The sequence below is a fragment of the Zonotrichia albicollis genome, chromosome 1 (assembly GCF_047830755.1).
Source record: "Zonotrichia albicollis isolate bZonAlb1 chromosome 1, bZonAlb1.hap1, whole genome shotgun sequence".
Lineage (NCBI taxonomy): Eukaryota > Metazoa > Chordata > Aves > Passeriformes > Passerellidae > Zonotrichia > Zonotrichia albicollis.
Genome location: NC_133819.1, coordinates 124,596,027 through 124,613,946, shown reverse-complemented (window position 1 = coordinate 124,613,946; position 17,920 = coordinate 124,596,027).

Sequence of the window (17,920 nt, the reverse complement as noted above, 5' to 3'; positions counted from 1 at the left end):
AGAGTTATCATGCTTGACACTGCAATTGAAAAAAAAAAAAAAAAAGTGGGGGAAGAGAGCTATCAGGAAATATTTGACCCCCAAATCAATGCCACAAAATCAGTTTGGAAGTATCTGTAACAGTGACAACCTACATCTAATGCTACAACTGTAAAGATTATATCTGAAGCTCTTCAGCAAAAAGTCATTTCTGCATTCAGGAGTTACTTCCACACTGCTGCTACAGAGGAATGCCACCAATGTACACACATGACCTACTCCTTCTTCCCTCTGCTGTACTGTCATTGCAAATCCTTGAAATAACATAGAAACTCTCACCTTAGGTTCATACCAATGCACTCAAAATATTTCTCAACATTTCATTCGGCCACCAGGAAATTATGAAAGTTCACTTGGAAGGTGTGTTCACACACACACTGATTAAGTAAGTGTTAGTAAATAAGTGTACTCAGAAGGCCAATGGAAGTCATTGGAGAGTCAGCAATAGAGACATGTAAAGAAAAACATTTGAAAATTAAAAATACAGTTTCACAGCAGAGGATTCAGTGACATCACAGACAGCCACTGGGATGCTAACAATTACACATAATATTTATATGACTGATTTTTATAATTATTAAACAATTTGAAATTAATTTTAAGAGGAGTAACAATAACAATTGTAACTTTTAAAAAGTAGAGAAAAGACTGTGTCTGAGTATCATGAAGCACTGGCAATAAGACCAGCAAAGCAGCACAAAAGCATCCCAGGGGAAGTAGTGGAATCTCCATCATTTAGGATATTTAAAACCAAACTGAACAAAATGTTGGAAAATGTTCTTTAGGGAATAGTTCTGAATTTGTAAGAAGACAGACTGGATGACCTAACAGGTCTCTTTCCATCTGTAATGTCTATTACTCTGCAATTGTCTCATGTCCTCAATCCACACATTAAGCAATCCTCACATAACTACAGTGCCAAATGGTTTGGTTCCAAAGCTCCCACTTTCTTTACTCATCATTTAAGACTAGCAGAGCAGATGCTACTTAGGAATGAAAATGTCCATAGCAAGATCAACAACAAGGAATAAAATACAATTCTGAGGCCCAACCATGTAATTTCTCTCACACCAGCAGTTCTCAAACTGTGTTAGTGCATACAACGTAACAGGGTACCATTAGGGGAATACGAGCAGCTGGAAAATGGTTTGCAGCTCACCTCAGTGTTCTGCGTTTTTAGTATGACTTGGATTTATGAAATCAGCATTGTTAAATTCTATTTCAAACTACTGTGCATCTCAGAAACTGATGAAAAATAGTTCTGTAAAATCTCAACCCCATTGTCTCAAGCTCTACATTGATGACAGTTTCTTTCAGCTACAATAATAATCTAAGCAGTATCTACCTCTGGCTTATTCTCATCACTCAGTCTTGGCTGTGTTTATAAATCTTATTTACATATTGCAAGTAGCAGCAGGAAGAGGGAGGACATTTATTATTACAGACTTTACCTCCGAAGTTCTTTTCTATAAATCCATAATCTGCAGTATTACCTAAATTGGGAAAAATCAGAAAAATCATTCTTTGATCAGGGATTGCTATTCTGTTTTCATAATGGAGAAATACATCAGATTCCACACTTACTAATGAATGTGTTTCTGAGCATGAGTTTGCAAAGTGCGAGAAAGACTCATATTTCTATCCCTCAGCACAGAGAGGAAGGCTTACAGCACTGAGATAACCAGCAGAGTCACACCTTGCTTTTTACCAGAGGTGGGATTTTAAATTTTTAAGGACCCTGTTAGTCCCATGATAGGTCTATTTTGTTGCTCATCATAAGGAACATGCCATATATAGAACATCTTAAAGTTAGAATTTTACTTGTTTTGAACTTCATTTTATTCAGTAAAAGATTAAATATATAGATTTGACTGGTTTCAGTTTTCTAAATATGAAAGCTTTACTTTGAAACATTTTCAAAATATTCAATTAAGTACTGTACAATCAAGTAATAACTTCATTGTTTCTTTTTAAAGCACATACAATTAGAAAAAAGTTGATGGCTATTGCTTTTTATTACAATGTTAACATACTTTTTACATTGTTTTTGACTTTGCTTCTTTTCATATTCACACAGGGACAATTAATTCGTTAACAGAGCCAACTTGAATTCCTTCCTGGCACAGCGTATGGGAGTTTGCACACAGCTCAGGTACTTCAAATTGTTTACATAGTGTAATTTTGAATTTATACCACTAGAAGTTTATCCATGGCCATGTTTTTTCCAGAATAAAAATATCCATACATAGACCCATAAAGATATGTAACAGTTACAAATTTAGGATATAACATTTTCCTGTATGGCCAGAATCTGCATTGTATCTGGTCTAAATTGCACATTTTTAAAACAGGGATATTTCCATACAATCAGAGGATCCTGGAATGGTTTGGGTGGTGTTATGATTTACTCTAATCACAGAGGAGCAAAGTGAGCTCTTTATGGATTGAATCCTGAGGTTCAGATTTTCTCCAAACCAAGATTAAAGCCAAACAAGATTAAATGTTGACACTAAAAATGGAAAGGAAGGAAAGGAAGGAAAGGAAGGAAAGGAAGGAAAGGAAGGAAAGGAAGGAAAGGAAGATGGAGAGCTGGGAGACAGGACAGGAGGACAGATTAGCTAGAAACATACCAGCACTCCATGGGTCCCAATAATGTCTTGTGGATCCCCACCATCTGGTCTTCTTGGTGGTGATGGTTCCCTACCAAAAAATACAGAATCCAATGGATTAATATACATTTGGAGCAGGTGGGAATGCCCAGGTATCTCCCATGAAGGGGTGCAAATTTCACATTGTCTCTTACAAGACTTCAAGTCAGTTGCATCATTTTGCATCATGTGCAGTGCTCTGGGGCAGGGTCTCAGGTACCCTTTTGGGGGCCTTGTATAGACCATGACCCCCCCTCACCAGCCACTCATGTGAATGTCCTGTAGATGTGCCCTTCCCATGGTGGGGGGCCCTGCAGCTGAGCCAGTTTGGGTAAGAGAGGATGGGTGTCCACTGCATCTCACCAGAGGCTACTTCATACACCCAAAACCTCTCCTCTTCCACCCTGGGCTGGGAGGGGAGTCTGTGCAAACCTGGCAATGGATAAGTCCGGAGCTGTGGCTTCCACCCAGAAGCTGCTGGACTTGGCCTTCCCAGTGCTCTCCCAGCCTTATCCATTACCATCCACAACTGAGATGCTTTGAACAATAGTGTCCCTTTTTCTCATCTCAAACAGCCTTAGGCAGTTTGACTCACAGTTCAGGGTTTCAGTCAGGAGGCCCATTCCTGTTGTACTTTCATGGGGCAGCTTCGTTACACAATTTTCCTATAATAGGCAAACGCCTCATAAAAATGTTTAAGCCATAAATCAAAACATTCCACTCTCTGTCAGTTGGAAGGGACCTTCAAGATAATGTAGCTCAAACTCCCCTGCCATGGGCAATGACACCTTCCATTAGACCAGGTTGCTGCAAGCCCCATCCAGCCTGGCCTTGACCTCACCACCCACACAGCAGAGAATTTCTTCCTAATATCTAATCTAAACTTACTGTCTCATCTCAAGACACTTTTTTTTTTTGCATTGCTATTGCAAATTAATGTTACATATGCTTCTCATGCAGTGTAAAGCAAAATCAAAAACCTATGTTTTCTAAACAGTGTTGCATATTTAACTACAAAGCTAAAATATTAAATTTAATTACACATTTATTATTTATATCTAAGCAAAATGGATAAAAATATTATCTACTTCCCTTTGGAAGCTTAAATATACAATTTTTAAAAATTTATCAAAAATATGAGATGTGTGACAAGTGAAAAAATACTGAGCAAAATCTCAAGTTCATATTAAAAAATTTACAAAAGAGGTACACAATGAGATTATGTGTAGCACCTTGTTCAAAATCGAGAAACACTAGAACTCCTAAAATAAATCTTCTGATTGTCTTAAAAGAAAAGCAATACAGGAAGAAAAGCTATTATAATCTACACCAAAAAAATAGTTTACTAAACCCAATTGCTATAAAAATACAGAATAAACTAAAATGGAATAAAAATGAAAACCCAAAATTAACTACTTAATTTATCTTTTCTATTTACCACCTGGGAAGGTTAAAAGAAAGCAAAATAACTGAGATGTTATCTTGATTTTTAACAGCACGTATTCCAAATTACTGTATGATGTTAATTATGTGCTCCAGGAAACATTCTGCAAGAAGCAATATGCAATATGTCTGGCTTACAACAGATGCCAAAAACAAACAAAAAAAATTACTACTCACAACCTACAACATGTAACAGAAAGTCTTCAGCTTTGTAAGCACAGGATGAAAATTATCTTAGTTTTAACATATTAGGAAGAAGGACAAATGTTGCCATGTTAAAACTAAACATTAAAATAAATAAACTAGCCATGTCTTGGTTTGACACTAAAGAATAAAACTACCAATTTGTGTAGTACTATATTTTCTGCCCTTGATTTTGCTTTGTAGAAAGGAACACAATCTCTTATGGTATTTCATTTATATATACTGAATTCCAAGTATAAATCACAGAAATAATAGATACATTTATGTTATTTATATAAGTTGTGGTGAATTTAAAATGCATTTAAAGTTTGAATTAATATTTTACATACAAGTTTTTAACCTACTTGTCCTTTAAATGAAGGGACCTAAAGGAATGTTTCAAGTTTTAAGTTTTTTTCAACATTTTTTATATTTTAAGTTTTTCTAGACTTCAGGGCTGAAATGGACAAGCTGTTTTCTTATGCAGGGTATTGCCTTTGTAAATCCATCACTCCACCAGGATAGCTGGCAAAGCTACCTCCTATAATTCTAGAAAATGGTCTCAGGGTAGAAACAGCAGACATGCCCAGGAGTGATACACTACTTGTCAGTTCAGCTAAAATTTACACAACACACAGCTAGACCTAAAGAAAACTCTAACAAATTATATGGCACTTGGATAGCATACTCTATCTAGTAGTTTATAAGCACAATGAAAATTGCTTCAGATGGAGAAAAATTTACCTGTTTATGTTTGTGGTATTTCAGTTATTTTTATAGATTCTTGTGTTCTTAGCTCTTCATTTTGAATATTTTATTTGAGGAAGCCACATTACAATTAAATGAGGTAGAGGTAGGCATTGGTACCCTTATACAAATGCAAGTCAAGACTTCTTTATAATTTTTTGTTTTTTGAGACACTTCTAAAAATATCTATCATCCCATATTCACATTTTGTTTTATGCATGTGTAAAAGTTGTTGAGATGCTGCAAGACCTGGCTGACCATCGACTCTTGTTCCTCCCCATGAAGAGGAAGTCGTTGTTTGAAAAAATAAAAATGCCATGATACATTTAATTGACGTTTCTTCCTTGCAGGAAAAGGAGAAATTCCTAAAAAATAAAATCCTTCCAAGAAAGTCAACTGCAACTCCAAGGGCACAGTAAGGCGATGCAACACAATGTTCACATTAGAGACAACCACATTAACACTACATCATCAGCTAATATATATACATGCCAAATTAAAATAATATATAGAAGCAGTAGTTTCACTCCTAATAACTTCATTAGTAGCACACCGTGAATAGGCTTGCATTGCAAGTTGCAGATATGCTTTTGAAATCCCCTTGCATGTCCAATTTTCAGTATCTTCCCATTAGCTGAGTGCCATACCTATGGAACATCATTCTGAGTAGCTATCTAAGAAATGAATGACAGGTCTTCTGACACGATATCATTCATGTTCAGGTCTACTGTGCTCTTCCTTTACTTGCCTTGATAATTATTTTTGCTCTTTCTCACATAGGTAAGAGGTCAAATTGTAGATTTAGAGAACCTAAGGCTATGAAAATCATCATGACTATCTATGCTGACCTCCTGAATATTGCAGACAACACAATTATATGATTCCAAATTAAACCTCTAAAATCCTCCTAAAGGAACAGTTTATTCTACTGAATGACTTCCAAGTCCTATTTAAAGGACTTCAGATTCTAAAGAGCCTATCATATTCCTAAACCATTTTTCCCACTGGTTAAATACCCTGAATATAAAATTCTTACCTAAATCTGCCGAATTTCACCTAACATGCATCAAACTGCTCAGCTTTCTACCAGATGAAGGACCCTATCCCCAGAAACCTGCTCCACGCTGCTGTAAGTTTTACTTCACTCTCTTCGTAAACTTCTTTAGAAAAATTAGCATTCTAATTTATCTCAGTCATGATGATAATATTAATCCAATTGAATAAATACTTTTGAGAAACAGTGAACCTAAGCTTATGGAGAAACATATGGGCAAAACATACATATCAAACACCGGAGCAGAAAGACAGAACAACAAGCAACCATAAAGCTGGAAAAATTATCTTACATTAGTTATCTAGTGTCAGGAAAAATCATTGAAGGGAGCAACTTCATCATACTATTCTTGTCTGTTTCAAGCAGAATTGTATTTTGATCATTTTAGGTAATTTATAAAGACCTGAAATATTCTTACTCACAAACAAACTGAAAACAAAAGAAAAAAATAATTTAAAAAGTCATTCGAAATTTTGGCATTTACCATGATTTAATACTCTCATTTGTTCCTAATCTTTCAACATTATTTCATCACTCCTTTCTTCCTAATTGTCATAATAAGCATGACTTTGTAAGTTAATATGTACTGAAAAAAACCCAACTAAACAGAATGAAAATATTTCAAATGTAGCCCCAAGGAACAGCTTAGGAAAAGGGCAAGGTTTCATACTTTTTAATAAAAGTTTAGACTGAACTACAGGTTAAAGGTTCTGTAACACACTAACAATGTGGTTTCCGTTAGGGTATAGCTTTTGGATGGTTACCAAGACAAATTTTAGCTCCTTGTACAAGTCTAACCCTGTTGGCTATACAAACTTTGCCTCATTCAACTCTTTCCATAAACTCATGACTGCCACCAAGACTGGAAGAAGTCAAATTATTCTTCTAACTCACAGTGAAAATACAATATTTATCATTTTCTGCAGCTCCATCCTTTTCCCCATGTGAACAGGATTTTGTCTCCTTTGCAAAGCACCAACATAATTTCAAGCATATAACGAATAATTACTATATCAGTATTTTAAAACTTGACGTCAAATGGCATTTTATAAATTTCCTACAAGTGAGCTAAAACAGTATTGTATTTGACCAAACTAGATTTCCATGAAGCTAATAACTATAAAGAGTTAGGCTTGAAGACTAACAGGAATACCTTAAATTTCAATACAGTGACTTAGTTCTACTAAATTTGAGAATGTGAGTTCACAAAGATATTGCAGCTGTTGTGGTAGTCAGTAAATGGGAAGGACCAGGGGATGGAAAAGTGAGAATAATCTCTATTAATTCCCTGACTGATGGCAGGACAGGGAGAGTAGATGTTATTCACTTTGACAACAACCAGCAGGTCATTCAGCACATGCATTCTTTGGAATACGTACAAACACATGATGCCTTTTGCCCAGCCAATAGAAGCAAAAGGAAGCTGAGGGTACTACAAGCATAAGTTTCAAAAAAACATGAGAAAGATATAAACAAATGCAGAAGGGTTCAAAGTATTTCACAGTGAATATATAAGGATATAAGCAGTACTGGTTTAGAAAGCTCTAAGGAGATCTAAAGATGCTACTAAAAGATACTAAAGGAAGAGGGAGGTAGCAAAAAGCTGGATTTTACAGTGTCAGGATAGAGAAGATATACAATACTCATTGTATTGTATATATGCCCCCACCCCAAAATTAAAAAAAAAAAAGATAAAAGAAAATAATTCATTATTTTTGATTGAACAAAATATTACACTACTCTAACAATGGAGAAATAATATAGAAAAGGAGAGGTACGGGTTATCTTGTCCATGTGAATATGTATGCTTTAATTTCATGGTGCTCTGTCCACAAAGGATGGGTAGACAATGGGGAACCACTCACCCTTCCTGCAGCTGCCAGTGTTAGTAGTCAGGAATGCAGGACACCTGGGACCAGGCATGACACCATGAGAAGGCTGCTTTCACATCTTTGCTCCCAATAATGCTTACTTAACTCTGCAAGATCCACTCCTACACTCTCTAAGATTTCACAGTGAAAATGTCAGAAAGTTATCTTTGATGACAATTATGGCATCTTTCTTCAAGACTCATTTGCAATTATTATTTTCTAATAATTTTGTTACTACAGATTCTACCCTATCGGCAAGATACTCCTTATAAGATTCTGTTACATTCTTACCTTGTACTGGGGAAAAAAAAAGAAAGTATTTTACGAATAGAATATTTTAACAAACTAATTAGTATGAACTTGAAAGCTATTAACTTGTTGAAAAAGCTATTAACATATTTTCATTACGCTATCTTGCAAATTAAATATCTATGAGACTCCAGAATCAGGTCTTTTTTCTGAGAGGAAATGTCTCTGCTAAGGAGACTAATTTTTTTCCTTTTAATTAGAAAAATAAGGTAACATGACGAATGTTATGTATGTTTCTCTCAGGCATATTTGTAAGTGGTGTTCATTGCACAGTAAATGGTTAAAGACATCAGACTTTAACTTATTCTAAAACCTAATACTTCAGCTCCCCAAATAATAAATCCTTGCTTTTTGGCATGTTTCTATGCTCATGTGAGATTACACTTCTCCTTTTTGTTAAAGAAAGAGTTACACATATGAACAGCAAGAAAATTTTTTCATTTACTTTAAAATGTAGTAGAAAGAAAATGCTTTGTCCTTATTGAAAGTGAGGAAGTGTTTTGCTTAAAACAGTAAACCTCATCACAATTTAACACAGAAGTTTAAAAAAGAGAGTTATGGGATTAACTATCTCAATACTGTGCTTTCATGAACCCTGCAAAAATTCTCCCACCTTTGGACAAGCTGTGAATCTTTATAAATTATGTTTTGCATATGCTCAGCAGAAAGTTCCTTCCAAAAGCAAAAGTCTCATAAAAAAAAAATCCCTTCTGAATACTCTCCAAGCTGGAGATGAAGGAGCTAATCTAGCCCTTTGTAGTTGCCTCTGTTCCAGGCTCTTACAATGCCAAAGACAAGAAGAGACAGCAAGGGAACATTTCCTTCTGTGCCTTTTGTTCCTTCACTAATTGAGTACTGAGAGTTCATAGATGAGAGAAGCATAAAAGAGGCAAGGGAACACCAAAGACAATTAGGTAGATTAGACAGACAACTGCTATTGGAACAATGATACAAAAGGTCAGAGGGGAAAAAAATCATCAGAAGGGGAAAAAACTAAGATGAGACAGTTTTAGACCTTTATTTACTTATGAAGGACAATGAGCAAAATCACGACACAAAGTAAGGTGGGTATGATGTCAGGGAAAGAAAAGCTGTGTTAAACAGATGTTGCCAGCTGAGAGGAGGTAGAGGACAATTCTGTACCAATACAACACATCCTGCTCAGAAACTGGGACTCAGACTGAGTTTGCAAACTCGACCATTGCCAGTGGTCAGCAAAGAATGGCTTTTAACAAACTCTATAAGTTGGCCCCTGCATAGACGATTGTCATTAGTGCTCTCTCAAATTACATACCAGATGTCTGTGTTATCATAAGGAGCTATGTGAAGATCAAAATAATTCCACATCATGGATTTTTTTTTTAATTGACTTCACTTTAAAACTTAGCAGTCTATATTGATAAAACTACAATTTTTCTGAGGGATCATTTTCTAACTGGATAATATTATATCCCAAATTACTTTTATCCCTTCCTTCAAATCATCAGTCACTGCTAGAGAAGTACTGGTATTACATCTAAAACTGACGAAGAGTTGAAATGGCACCACTAGTAATGGGGCAAATATTCTTTAAAGATCTTTTTAGTGCTTTGCAGGAAATATCATCATCACTGTCCCAAGCCAATAAATAAACCTCTGTTCCATAAAACATACACTGAATTTGTCCTTCTACAGAAAAATAACATCTTGTTGAATAAATGTGACATACCAAGATCCCACTGATCATACATAAAGAGGTGAAACAAATAATCTATTTAATTCCCTTACCAAATACAAAGTCATTTAAGAAAAATATCTTTAACAGTAAGCCAATTTAAACAAGCAATCTATATCGTAAAAGCAATCTTTCTATTTATCATGTTTTCTTTATCTAGATAATAAAAAATATAAGAGGTAGATGTGTTTTGATCAACGTGACCCCATTTTTTTCCATTCAATTCTTTCTCTATTTTTCATTGTTGGGAGGTTCATAAAAGAGTATACTGTCTTCCTTAGCTGCAACACTAAACTGAGGTTTACAGAGAAGTTTGGACTTGGTTGGATATTAATCTTTTTATTATCATCAAATTCAATGCAGACACGCAGTACTGCCCCTGTTCTTGTGAAAACTGACACAAAGTAGGAGACACCTGTATAAAGTGCTGCAAAAGGATGCTAAGAATTCAAAATTAATATTTTAAAATGAAAAGGATGGTCTCCCCAAAATGAATGAGATCCAAATAAGAAAAAATAGGAAAATATACCTTTCTTATCTCTAGCTATTGTTCTGAAGAAGAATCTTAAGTCTAATTTCAGAGAAATGTTGACTGCAAAGCACAGAAAGCATATTTGTTGCATTAATAGGTACCACTTTACACAGTTACTTTCTAGATTAAAACTGCATTTTACAGTGATGCAAAGAACTGCAAAGCTGAAAAGAGGGATTATAAAGCAGAAAGGGTAGTCTTCAGTTTAAGAAATATTTCTATTGCTCTCTGAGGAGATTTATTTCATCCACCATATAGCATGTGTCAAGAGTTATGCTGATCCTTCACTGGGAGCTAAGTACCCAGATAGTTTTTACATTACCATGCACCACAATAGCAAGCCTTGACATTGGTTTTAAGTGTCAGATGCAGCCTTCATTAATTGTCATCATCTTTAAGACATAAAAGAAACCCTCTCTTCTTGAATGTTATTACACAAAAAGTGTACATGTTATCTATATACAGCAAGAGCAAAAAATGTTTTGTATTGTAATAATAATCATTTAGAATATATGGGGTGGAAAGTGTACTATTGTTAAACTGTCAGTCAAAACCCTTGTTATACAAGGATAGAACATCACATCCATCTATAACAGCCTTTTCTGTCAGTCAAATGTGTTGTTCTATACAAATCTAGCATCAATTTGATTTTTAAATTGGCAGAGGCTCTAAAACATTATACTTATGTGATACCAATGTGATCTAAGTTGCTGTTGATATCAGAATATAATGCAGATTTCCTCTAAAATCTAGTTCTGCTTCTGCTTTTAGACATCTGCAGAACATAAATGATTTCGCATATGTAAGTACATGAATAGTCAATTTAAATTTTTCTTCCAATATGTTCCAAAGAAGTGTTTGGTGATAAACTCTAATTTTAAATAATAATTTGAAAAGTTTGTATAAGAGTGATGAAATTATTATTACTATAGACCCCACAAAACCCAAGAAATACTACTGTTTATCTATTACTTACCTTCACTCAGAATAAGATTAGTCCCTTTATCTCAGCTGTGTGTCTTATGAAAATGGAGTTTAAAAGCACTGAAGTTCTTCAACAGTTTTTTGTGAAATTAGCTGCAGAATGAACTGAATGGGACACACTATTCACTCACAAAAGAATGCAGAACTGGACTCTGTTCCTTGTCCCATGGGAAAAATGAACAAAAATAAAAAACACAGTGAAATTTAAATTTTATTGTATAAAAAATACAAAATAGTAAGACAAGCTCTGGTGCTTTTTAGCTTATTCCCATGCACACCCTAACATCTACCATTTTTCTACAAAGTTACTAATTTTCCAACCTGGGTTCAACATAAACCGGAGAAATCTTACCAAATCAATCTTTCCATAGACCACGAACAAATTTAACTACCCCATTTCTCCCATCTCTGAAGTGTGAAAGTAAAGGTAGTAAAAAGTACAGGCTACTAAAAGCAACAAAAGGTTTAAGGTTTTTAAATTATACTTTTTGATTATTTTTTTTAATTTCATACAGGAATCATTAATCTAGAGTGATTTATTAGCATCCTGAAAATTATTTGAACATATGCAACATATCACACCTTTTCCACAGCCATAATCAGTAGCTTTTAATATACTTGGTATTCACAACAACTCTATGGAATACTACCTAAAGACAAGGTTCTAAAATCTTCAAGAGCCCTGTGGGCAAGTGGAAACAAATTGCTATTGAGATGATATCACCAGTCGCTTTTACACTTGGAGCAAGTTCAGATGGATTGCTAGTGAGATGGTATCAGAAATCTGTTTTCCACTTGCACTGTTTCAGTAACACCTACAGTCAAAAGTCAAGGGTGCCAATGCCTAAATCTTTTCAGAACACTAAAGCTTACAACTCATAGTTAAGGCACAAAATGCAAGTTCACACTTTAGTTTACCAGCCCAGCTACCTTTTTAAAGAACTGAGGTAAAACAGCTGGCCACACTAACCCTCAGTATATCAGATACAAAACTAAAATATATACAGAATTACTCAATAGTAGTTTTCAAAATCAGTCCATAATTAAAAAAACTCCCAATGTCTTCCTTTTGTTCTTAGCTTCAACATGCTAACTTTCCAGTAAAGGACCTAGTATTTCCATGATTCCTTTAAAATTTAACACAAAAACTCTCTTATAAGGTCTTACTATATCATTCACATCAGAACTGTGAATGCTTACTACAAAAGCAGTTTCTAAGGCAATCAAGAGTTTACACATAAAAAGTAATCATGTATAATTAACCCAATTAATATTTACAGCAGTATTTACTTAGGTAGCGTGTCAAAGCAGACTAAAAAAAACAGGCATACTGGTACTATGTACTGTCTTTCCATTCTGAAAAAACTGTGCAAGCACATTGTATATATGCAATTGTTAGTCCTACATTTCATGTGGCCAGGAATGTTACATTAACTGCTTGAGTTTATGCGCTTTTGAATTCAAGACTGAGTAGTTTTTATCCGTATCTCAATTATCATTTGAAATATCTGAACTGGTATTTGAAAGTTGATCTACAATTAAAATGTGTCAACAAGTCAACTACATAATTTACAGAATCATGGAATGGCTGAGGTCTTGTCCAACTCCTGACTCAAAGCAGGTCGTAAACAGCCGTGTCCAGTTGAGTTTTAACTGTATGGAGACTCCCTAACCTATCTGGGAAACTTGCTGCAGTATTTGATTATCCTTAAAATACGAGGAACAGAGTAAATTACTCACTTTCAGTTAACCATTATATTGACAATTCTGGAAAAAAAAACCCCAAACAACCAAACAACAAAAAACTAACAACCATTTTTTTTGGTGCTGTTGCTTATTCTGCTTAGAAAATTGATCTTAGATAGTAGCAAAGCTTGGAGTTTATTTTTCCCCAAAAGAAGCTTCAGTCATAAGAGTGCAATTTTTGATATTGTAAAAATATATAGGACACACCTCCTATTTCTGGAAGTTTACAATATGTCATCAAAACAGAATTTAAGTCAAAGAATCTTAACAAATAGAAACACACATAAAACCTTGTAAATTCATTTTCCCATAGTTGCAAAATAGAACTGTTCATTCTCTTCTATGGATAAGCAAGAATATAAAACTGAAATTAGTTAAGGTTTGTTTTAACTTTCAACTTTCTTCAAAAATATCTTACACAGCCTAAAATATAACACTAGTAAGATTAACTATTTCTTCTTTAAAGAGTACTGGAGAACTAATCACAAATTATAAAAAACCCCAAGGAAATTAATGTTTGAAATTTACATCAGGAAGAAAATTTTGATCCATATATTTTACACACTGGAGTCAAATGTAAGGAAATACATTTACAAAACCATTCACAAGATTTTTCCAGGTATTTTAAATTACAAATCTAAAGACATTACCACCACATTCTCAGTAGATATTTGTTACTTTCTACTAGAAACTATGAAATACATAAAGTAAAAAAAAAATAAATTATATTATCAAAAAAAAAAAAAACCAAAAAAAAAACAAACTCCAACAAATCAACAACAAAAACCCCCAAAACAGACTCTAGGATCTTTAATATCTCAAATAGTAAAACTGAATAGTGAAATTGAGTTTATATATTACCTTAATCTGAAAAAAGCAAACAATAAGCCAAGTTTAAAAGTGAAGGTTAGCACATAAATGCTTCTTCTTTTCCGGCATGTAAATATGAAGATCCATTCTTTCCCTAAATTTGTATTTTTAAAGAAAACTGCATCATGGTTGATTTTCAAATGTACAGACACAGTCACACAATACGACGCAGGGATCTCCACACTGACCATCAAGTTCAAATTTTTATTTTGATTGATAAAAATGTGAAACGTCTATACAATGTCAATTTGCCTGTGTACAATCACTTTCACTGAAAAACCTGGCCCAAAAGAGAGATTATATTTATAAAATACCAAAAGTTTTTCATCACCAACACACTGTTTTATGCATCATAAACTATGGAACAGAATCGCTCCTCTCAAGAGATCTGCATCATCACCAGAGCTTCTGCCTGGCTGTATCAGATCGTTACTATGATTTTTTTCCTCCTTTGGTACTTCAGTGATTATGCCAGCAGAATACAGTTAAAACATACCAATCTTAAAATTTCAAAGCGCAGAACAGATAATAATTTATGTCTGCAACACTAAGAAGCAAGCAGATATTTTACATACCTGGAAATCAAAGAAAGGTGAAGTGCTTTGTCTAAAGGCTCTTGGAAGAAATGAGTAACAAAGCCATAATTAAAATTCAACATCAAGCTTCATGTTAATCCTCTAGACCTAACTGTCTTTTTTCAAAGTGCATGATTTGGAACATCAAAATAAGAATCAATTCAGTCTCTTTTCTCAATACATGCTTTCATGATAAAATAAAAGCTTCTTCCTACATATTCACACGAACAATCATCTTTCTTAGCAATCAAACTCATGAATTCACTTTGGATTACAAAAACAATTACAAAGAAAGTCAAGTCACATGTAAAATTTAAATTCCACATTTGATTTGCCTTCTACCTCTGTGCACTAAGGGGCCCACAGGAAAACACACATACGTGCCAGGTATGCTAGTAAACCAACTTGTACTAGACCAATTTAATTAGTTTGCTTTCAATGCAAAGGTGCAGCACCTCAGCAATTATGAGATCGTTAATACAAGAGAGCATAACAGCACCTTTAGAGATCTTGCCTAACCTCTAGGCACACATAGAACTCCCATTAAGACTAATGGGAGTCACATGTGTGTATCCAAGGGAGAAGAGACCCATTAAAACTGATACAACATATCCATTAATCTTCAGGTCACTCTTAAGGTCAAACATTATAAAAATGTTTATGAACAGTACTTGCTAGGTATTCACAGTGGCTACTTTGGTTTGGTACAGACCTGTGAGCAGTTAAGGCCATGGAAAATGTCTGCATTAAAAGCATCACCGTGTTTCAAGTAGTGGCACAGAAATTTGAGAGTGCTTTTCTATAGTCAAAGGAGACATTTTTCTATCATATCCTGAAAGAATTAGAAGGGTAGAAATGACAGGGAAGGTTAGACACAAATGAAAACCTTGGACAAAGGTATGCTTTAGCTTTTCATTTTTCTTCCATCCCCCTCTCTTTCTTCATATTTCAGTCCCTTAGTTGTGGTTTTCTGCTTCAGGAAGAATATTAACAGCAGTGACTAAAATTCCCAATCTGTGCAGCCTACTACAAAGGCACTACAAATAACATTTTGATAACTGAACGACCAGCAAACCACAATAATTTAAGTACTGTTTGCATGGAGGAAGAGGTGTTTGAAGCGTTTCAAAGAGAAAGGTAATCTTAGTTTGATCTCTATTTCTTTAGAGAGCATACCTGAAAACTCCCTTTTTCATCACTTAGTATATACTACTTTAAGCAAGCATGTTCTTTTCCAGTTTCCAAAATAATGAGTTTATCCAGTCTGTAAAACCAACCTGTTCAGCAATGAAATTGCTGTACTCATCCACATTCAGGCCTGAGGAAAGATAGAATTCTCAGCAGCATTAAGGCCAGATGAGCTCCATATGAACAGAGCAGATGTAACAGCAGGAGGAAATGTGATGAGTATAGACATGAGGAAACATTTCAGCTACGAAGTACCCCTATTCGTTTACTGCTTATTTCAGCAACTGGAGTAAACAAAAGGTGTGTTCATCAAGAGTTACTCATGGACTGCTCTGAAACTCAGCCTCCAGAACTCATGTTGAAACTCTTACTGTCCTTGTAAGTCTTGTTCAGCACTGCCCTATGATGCTCCCTGTTACGGGGTCTGTAAGTATTCCATGCATTGACAAGTTAGCCCTGCAAGCTTTTGTTCTGCCTCTGCAGTGTGAGGTCAGAGGCAAGGATTCCCCGAGAAAGCATGGCTCCCAGAGACAGCCACAGCACCAGCCTGTCCTGGATTGACTATATGATGCTTCTATCCCCAATCGTCTCATTCTGTTTATGTTGTACCTTTAAGAGTGTTCCAGAGAGTGAAGGGGGGGAGAGAAGAAGTGCGCACTTTGTTTTCAGCCACTGCGCTCATTCCCACACATTCATGCTCCTTCCTGACTGTGTTGTCTGTGGACGAACAGACAGTGGGACAGAGAGCTCTTCTTTTGCTTTTTAGTTAGTTTTTAGCTAGCTGAGGCAAAGAAGTTCCCTGGACTGTTTTTTTTTTCCTTTTCTTTGGACCTCTTGAAACTGCTCTGGACTGCACACCCAGGAGAGCACCGGCAGCTGCAGCTGTGGCCCACCGGGTCGGGCCTGGCCTGCGACAATTCCAGCACTGAGGGAGTGATCAGAGACTGAGTGAGCTGAGCTCCAACCCAGGGTTTTATCAGTTTGTCATCTCTTTTAGAGCGGCAAGTATCATTGTTTGATACTGTTTTAGTTTTACTGTTTAATAAACAGATTTTTTCCACCTTTCTCCAAGGAGGTATTTTTTTTTCCCTCCCGGACCAGTTGGGGGGAGGGGCCGATTGGATCTGCTTCTCCCACCGGAGCTCCTTTGGGGGATTCTTCCCCAAATTTGCTCTAAACCTGGACACAGCCCCACCAAGAAACAGCGCCTTGCTTCCCACCTGAGCTGCAGGTCCTCTACTGCCTTCCTCAGCTGTGCCCCCCTGACACAAAGACTCACTTCACAAGATCTTACATGATAAGCTCTCCACAGTGCCCCACACAAGGAAGTGTTTTCTTTGTTCCTAATTCAAATATACAAGGATAAAATAATGATAATTAATTTCATGGTTCAATTAACTACTTCTGAGCAGAAGGAAATCATTACATGGTTTCGTTTTAAAAACAAAGCAAAAATTTCCCTAAATATCTTGGTGTACATAGTACAGTATTTAAATATTTGGGGGTGATTGTTTTTTATTAGTGATAATAAGCGTTCCACCTCAATGTCTTTCCATTAAACAGAAGAGTCTTTCTAGCTCAAAAGATAGTTACCTCATTTTGCTTAAAATGCACTTTTCATACAAAAAGATCTAATCCCCTTTTTGTGAAATCATGTGAATTAGCCCTATTCACTTCAAGCAGGTATTCTAAAACAGGAATTACTTATTATTCACAAAGCTATGCATCCGTTTTGCCTAATTGCCTTAACACTCTGAAAAACTACATGTAACTATTGAACAGAACTGTTTTTTCAGGATACTGATATTCATAAATGGCTGCATTTTATTTTGTGGTACCTGAGGTAGTCCAGAGTGCTATTTAATTTGAGTTACAAAAAAATAGTACAGAACCCAACAATATGTGCCTATGGAATGCCACCCCAGCAGAGATAACCTCAGGAAGTTATCTGAGGAACTACAACCTTTAATGTTATCTGTGAATCAGTGCTCATGAATATGTCAAAACTAAAGATAGT